At 39.7% G+C, this 5,727-nt stretch overlaps 1 long non-coding RNA gene across 3 annotated transcripts; it reads left to right on the forward strand.

Moving 5' to 3' along the window:
• The first annotated feature begins 525 nt into the window (after positions 1–525).
• LOC122997164 lies at positions 526–5,285 on the forward strand. 3 transcript variants are annotated; one of them, XR_006407161.1, is made up of 5 exons: positions 526–792; positions 912–1,069; positions 1,726–1,782; positions 2,440–2,512; positions 4,424–5,285. It is a non-coding gene; the product is annotated as an uncharacterized LOC122997164 (long non-coding RNA). The 3 variants fall into 3 exon arrangements; XR_006407159.1 differs by lacking the exon at positions 4,424–5,285 and adding an exon at positions 3,541–4,164; XR_006407160.1 differs by lacking the exon at positions 4,424–5,285 and adding an exon at positions 3,087–3,471.
• The last annotated feature ends 442 nt before the right edge of the window (positions 5,286–5,727 follow it).

Genomic DNA, 5,727 nt, shown 5'->3' on the forward strand with positions numbered 1-5,727 from the left:
TCACCATCCGTGTACTCACAGTGCACTGCATTTTTCCATACTTCTCAGTGTGAACGCACTTATGCAATTAAAATTTTAAGTGTAAGTACAGAAGTATGCGATTTGAGACACAGCGTAGGTAAACTACATTGGAAAGTGCTAGCTAATGTTAGCCCTCTAGGATAGCTAGCTAGGCATGAACTCAGCATCTAACATTGATGTAAGCCAAGTTAGCTAGCTTTATTAGCTAATCACATTGTCTTTTATATTATTTAACATACACTTTTAAAATATGTACAATCACCATCTGTCACAACTGATGAAGACCCAAGTACATCCACAGATGTTTGTATTTGTTCATGTGAGTGAGTGCAACATGTTCATTTAGACATTCCAGATGGTAAATAACCTAATGTAAATACTACATGTAATGCTATATACAATCTAATTAATCAACTTGTTCCTGTTTCAAGAAACATGTCAACAGTTGGCTCCATGTATGAATACATGAATACAAACATATGCGCAACTTTAAAGTGTCATCTCATTTAACAGCCACCTCATTTGTATAACCATAATTGTCTACACACTCCATTTGTCTCAGTCAGTTGATTCAAGTAAATTCCTTATTAAAGATTAAATAATGACCTGTGTTCATGTGTGAAGCTTGTGTGAACATGAGGTGAGAATAAGTGTAATAAGTGTATTATCTGCCATCCATGCAAAAGCACCAGATACAGCCGCCTCTGCCCAGCCTGTAAAGCCGCACACACCTGCTGCTGCTGAGACAGATGAGCCACTTTCGCAGCACATGTATTGATTCATTTATCCCTCCTCCACCTCCACCCCCTCTAAACAATGTCAGTGGTGTTTATCCTAGCCCTGGTCCTCCTAAAATCCACAACCATCTCCTTTGTCTTGGCCACATTCAGGAGCACCACACCAGACCACACCAAGTGGTGCACCGCATCTCTGTTCTCTGCCTCCTGCTCACTGCTGAGTCACCCCACAACCACAGTGTCATCTGAAAACTTCTGCAGATGACAGGACTCCGAGTTGTACTGAAAGTCATAGGTGTTCAGGGGGAAAGGTGAGAGGACGGTCCCCTGCAGTGCTCCTATGCTACTAACCACCTGTTCAAAGACACATCTGTCAGATAGTCAGTAACTCAGGAGGTTATGGAGGCATCTACCTGCATCCTCAGGAGCTTCTCTCCAAACAGCACAGGCTGGATTGTGTTAAAAGCAGATCAAAGACTTGCATCTTGTCTTAGAATTATAGTGAGTCTGAAGACTTAAAAGTTTGAAAATGAAAAAAAAAAAAATCCGGTGTTGCATTAGGAAGACGTGAGGTTACCAGATCTCCAACTGAACTGTTGGTGATGGAGTTGTGTTGTGGGTAACGTAGGCGCCAGGTTTTGACAAGGAAGAAGTATGAATGGAATAAAAACGACAACATCCGGTTCTGCTGCATCTGATAATGGTATAGGAGTGTAGTGCTATTACTCTTCTAATTTGAGTTAGTCTAAAAATTTGTCACCATTATCACAATCATTTGTCAATCAACCAATCAGTGACTGTTTTCTGTTGCTCAAATTGCAGTGAAGAGTCTGATCAGCTGTAGCTGAGGACACCTTTCTATGTTCTGTTTTATAATTTTGACAAGAAATGACAAATTCATTCTTTGCCTTATTCATACAAGTTTCTGAAGTTCATAAAGTATTAATTGTTTGTCTTTTGTTTTCAGACAGTGGAACACAAACACAGTGGGCACTAGAGCCTTGGGGATGCTTTGCTGATTCAGGTAATGGATATCATAAACAGACTGACAGTAGAGTCTGTTCTCATTTATCACAGTTAGTAGTTTCGGCATATGATTTTTTTTTTTGTTTGTTTCTTTGTTTATATTTTGTATCTTGTTGGTGGGCAACTTGAAAGTATTCTTATGAGTTATTACAGTATAATAAAGGATAAAAGAGACCATTTTCCATTTAGAATAACATTTACCATGAAAAGTTACCTCTCTATTGGGAGTGAGGTCGTTTCATACACAGAACATGCTAGAAAGTGATTTTAAGCATCTTTTACTCCTCTGCCTGTTGAAGTCAAACAATTTTACAGCATGGCATTATAAAAACCATAAGCCACCTTTGGCTGTAAAAACTAATATTTACTGTGTAGCAAACAAAGCTAAATCTAAGGGAGAGAGCGGGAGGAGGAGGGGGGGGGGGGGAGTTGATGCAGAGCAAATAAGCAGTTGCACCCTGCTTAACATATGAACACACACACACACACACAACACTTAATTGTAATTCTGTAATTTGTTCGGAGAACACCGCAGTGTTTTGTCACATACGGAAAATCACAATCATTCTTGAGAAAAAAACATACACACAAAGAAATGCACACTCACACACACACACACACGCAGATTTGTGACAACTGCGCTCTTTTTCCTCAGGAGGGAAGCTGATACAAACATAAAAGCAGAAAAATTCATATTGGCTTCTCAAAGTGTCTCTGTTCTCCCCTGGGTGAGTAAACATTAGCATTCCAGTGATTCTCTGTAATATCTTAATCTGCTGTGTGTCAGTCTGCAGTTTCCTCTGTTAAAACGGGCTCTCATTTACTGTCGTGGACCTCTTGTTTCACTGTTGTTTCGGAATCTCTTACAGCAGATAGATAATTATCCATAATTCTAGGTCGTGTTGACAAGAATAATTTCCATAAAGTTTAAATTTACTGTGTGCTTCTTCACATAACCTGTGGAGGATTAAAAGGGATATGGGTCCTCCAGCTGGAGGTGCATCCATGGGCGAAAAAAAGAACAAAAAAATATCACTTTTAAAGGGGAGAAAAGGCATTACCTACCTTTCTGACATATCTGCAGATTACAGACTTAACAGAAGTACCTGCCAGAAGCAAATCAACACCTGATGTGGAGAGGAATTATATTAAGACTTGCAGTTCTGTTTTTTCAAGTATATTCCAGTTATGAGGAGACTTTTCAATCTGCAAAATGAAAAGGTTTTTGATGTGTTTCATATGTGTAGAAAAGAAGATAATGGTATGAAGTGAAAATAACAAATAACATTCTGCTGTTTTTAGGCCGAACCCGACATCGATTCTCTCTTTCAGTCTTGCCGATAGTACAGAAGGTCCCACCACAAGGACCTGTGTAACTGCAGGAGCAATTCCTTGAACGCAGAACTGTTTTTGGAATTTTCTTCTTTTGTTCTTAAAGAACCTTGTCCCACTTCTGGTTCCTGACGGTAAACTGTCGGCCTTTAAAATTAAGCACTTTTTGATGGGGTGCAAGCTCAGCTGGCAAAACTGCTGGCAACTTGATTGAAAAGCAAAACAGCAAGAAGAGAAAAGGAGAGCAGAGATACAAAAGCTGTTTTTTGAGTTATATAACTTTATATTACAAAGAATTGTTATTCTTAGACTTTTTACAGTCAAACTAAAAGTCAAGTACGATATGAGATGTACAAAACTGGGTGAGGTGTGCTTTTACATCAGAATTCTAAATGGGATATTTTACTTTTTTATTTGTCCAAAGGTTAACTCATTATCACTCATCATCAACTGTAAAGTGTACATACACACCCACAACACACACACATACTTAATTCCCCTTCTGAGGGCAGATCATTACCTCAGCCCACCGCCTGCTGTTCACATCTCACTGGGTTTCAGCTTAACAGTTACACGGTATCGATGTTCAGTACTCTGCGTTAGAGCATTCAGCATGTAAAATCCCCTCTGAAGGCTATAGAGGGCCAGCTGTCAGGCACAGACCATGTAGCCACAACACCTCTGGATTGAATCTGGCCTGGGGTTTTTGATGCATGACATGCCTCTCTCTCTCTCTCTCGCTCTCTCTCTCTCTCCCTGTATCCGTGTTTCCTGTCACTCAGCTGTCATACTGTCCAATAAAGGCAAAATATCCAAAAGCATTAATTCACCTGCACTGCTCAGCCTCGGACCAATTGGACCACGTCTTTCAATGTCTCTACTATAAGTGTTCTGCTGAAAGGTTTTAAAGGCTTAAATATATCCCCGCACTAAAGAGGCATCATCAAATTTCAACAACACCAAGCTAATGTAGCAGCTGATCCTTCTTGCTTTAAACAGCAAGAAACTGCTGCAGCCAATTATAACAATCATCAATTAATACAACGGCTGATCAGTCTTTCTTGGAATGACCTGATTGTCCTTTTATTAAACTACACGTCCTAGTAGGATTAACCAGGTGCTGTGACTGATATTTGAACCTGAAACAACTCATCAAGTCAACAACTCAGAAACTGCATCGTCATCCACATTGATCCTGGATGATCTGTCAATCAAAAAAGCAGCTGATATTTGATTGATTTGATCATTTGATTAAGATTTTAACACGAGTTGCTTCAGACTGCTCTATTCATGTTTTTGTTTTAAAGGTCACAAATTACAGCTGAAGACACCACATCCATCTCCAGGATTCAACCTTAACCCCTGATCTTTGTGTCCTGATGCTACTATGATGTACCTGTGTGTATCTCTCTGTGAATATTGCAACCAGTGTTATTAGCTTGCTTCGGAACAGTAAAGCAGCTCCAGAGATGTTTTCACAAAGGAAAAATGCACCACCTTATTGTGCTGCTAATAATATATTTTTTATGGCTTACAAGAAATTAGCAACATGCATCATCAGTGCAGACATGCAATAGAGTCATATCTGGATTAAAGTGTTCAAATGTTGCTAAAATGTTCTTCAATGGGAGATCTTTGCACATCAGCATAATCAGAGTTTGGGGCTTACTTTTGCTCCTTACTCACAATACTGGTTAATCATGTTGGATTGTATGCAAACTATCAAGTTCTTGTATTTTTTTTTTTTTTTTACTGTTTCTGCAGCTGGAAACATGAACTTACCAGGTAATTAGAAGAGAATAAAACAGACGGCTGACATACTGGTGTGTTATGGCATTCAGCATCTGAGTGTAGCAAAATGGACATTTATTTACATGAAAATGTCATGGATTATTACCATAACAGTGATTTAAAGCAGGCATTGAAATCGATAACCTATAAACTAAACAGCTCTGGTATTATAAAACACAGGAACCTTCTTGCGGGAGCTCTACCGCTCTCTCACAATCGAGTATAAACAATTGAGGGCATAATATCAACGGGGTGATGTAATCACTACGGTGATGTGATCCACTTTGTTTCCGCAAGTAACTCACTTAGAGACACATTACGCAGGATGGATGAATGGACGGATGGAGGGATGAATGGATGGAGGAGAGGAGGCAGGGTGCAAGAGAAAGAAAGAGAAAAAGGAGATGGATGAGTTTAAGAGAGGGAGGGAGTGTAAACAGAGAGAAAAAGAGGGGAGAAAAGGGGGAGAGGGATAGCAAAAAAGGAGGATGGAGGTTGAAAGAGGAGATGAAGAGAAGAGGAGAGGTTAACTGAGAAGGAGGATAGACAGATTTATTTGTAGAAAGGTGAGGTCAGATCACTTAAGAGATGAAAAAGAGGTCAGAGGAAAGAGATGTTTTAGCAAAAAAAGAGCGAGGAGGTGAAGAGAACCCAGTCAAAGAGAAGAAGAGAGGGATGAACCAGTGACTGAGAGAGAACATGACAGAGATAGAAGCAGAGCGATATTAGATAAACTAATTACAACAGACCCTCCTTTTCCTGCACTCTCGCTGCCTCCATCTATATATCCATCAATCTCTTCTGCCGGTCATCACCTCAT

Source organism: Thunnus albacares, chromosome 14 (assembly GCF_914725855.1).
Source record: "Thunnus albacares chromosome 14, fThuAlb1.1, whole genome shotgun sequence".
Lineage (NCBI taxonomy): Eukaryota > Metazoa > Chordata > Actinopteri > Scombriformes > Scombridae > Thunnus > Thunnus albacares.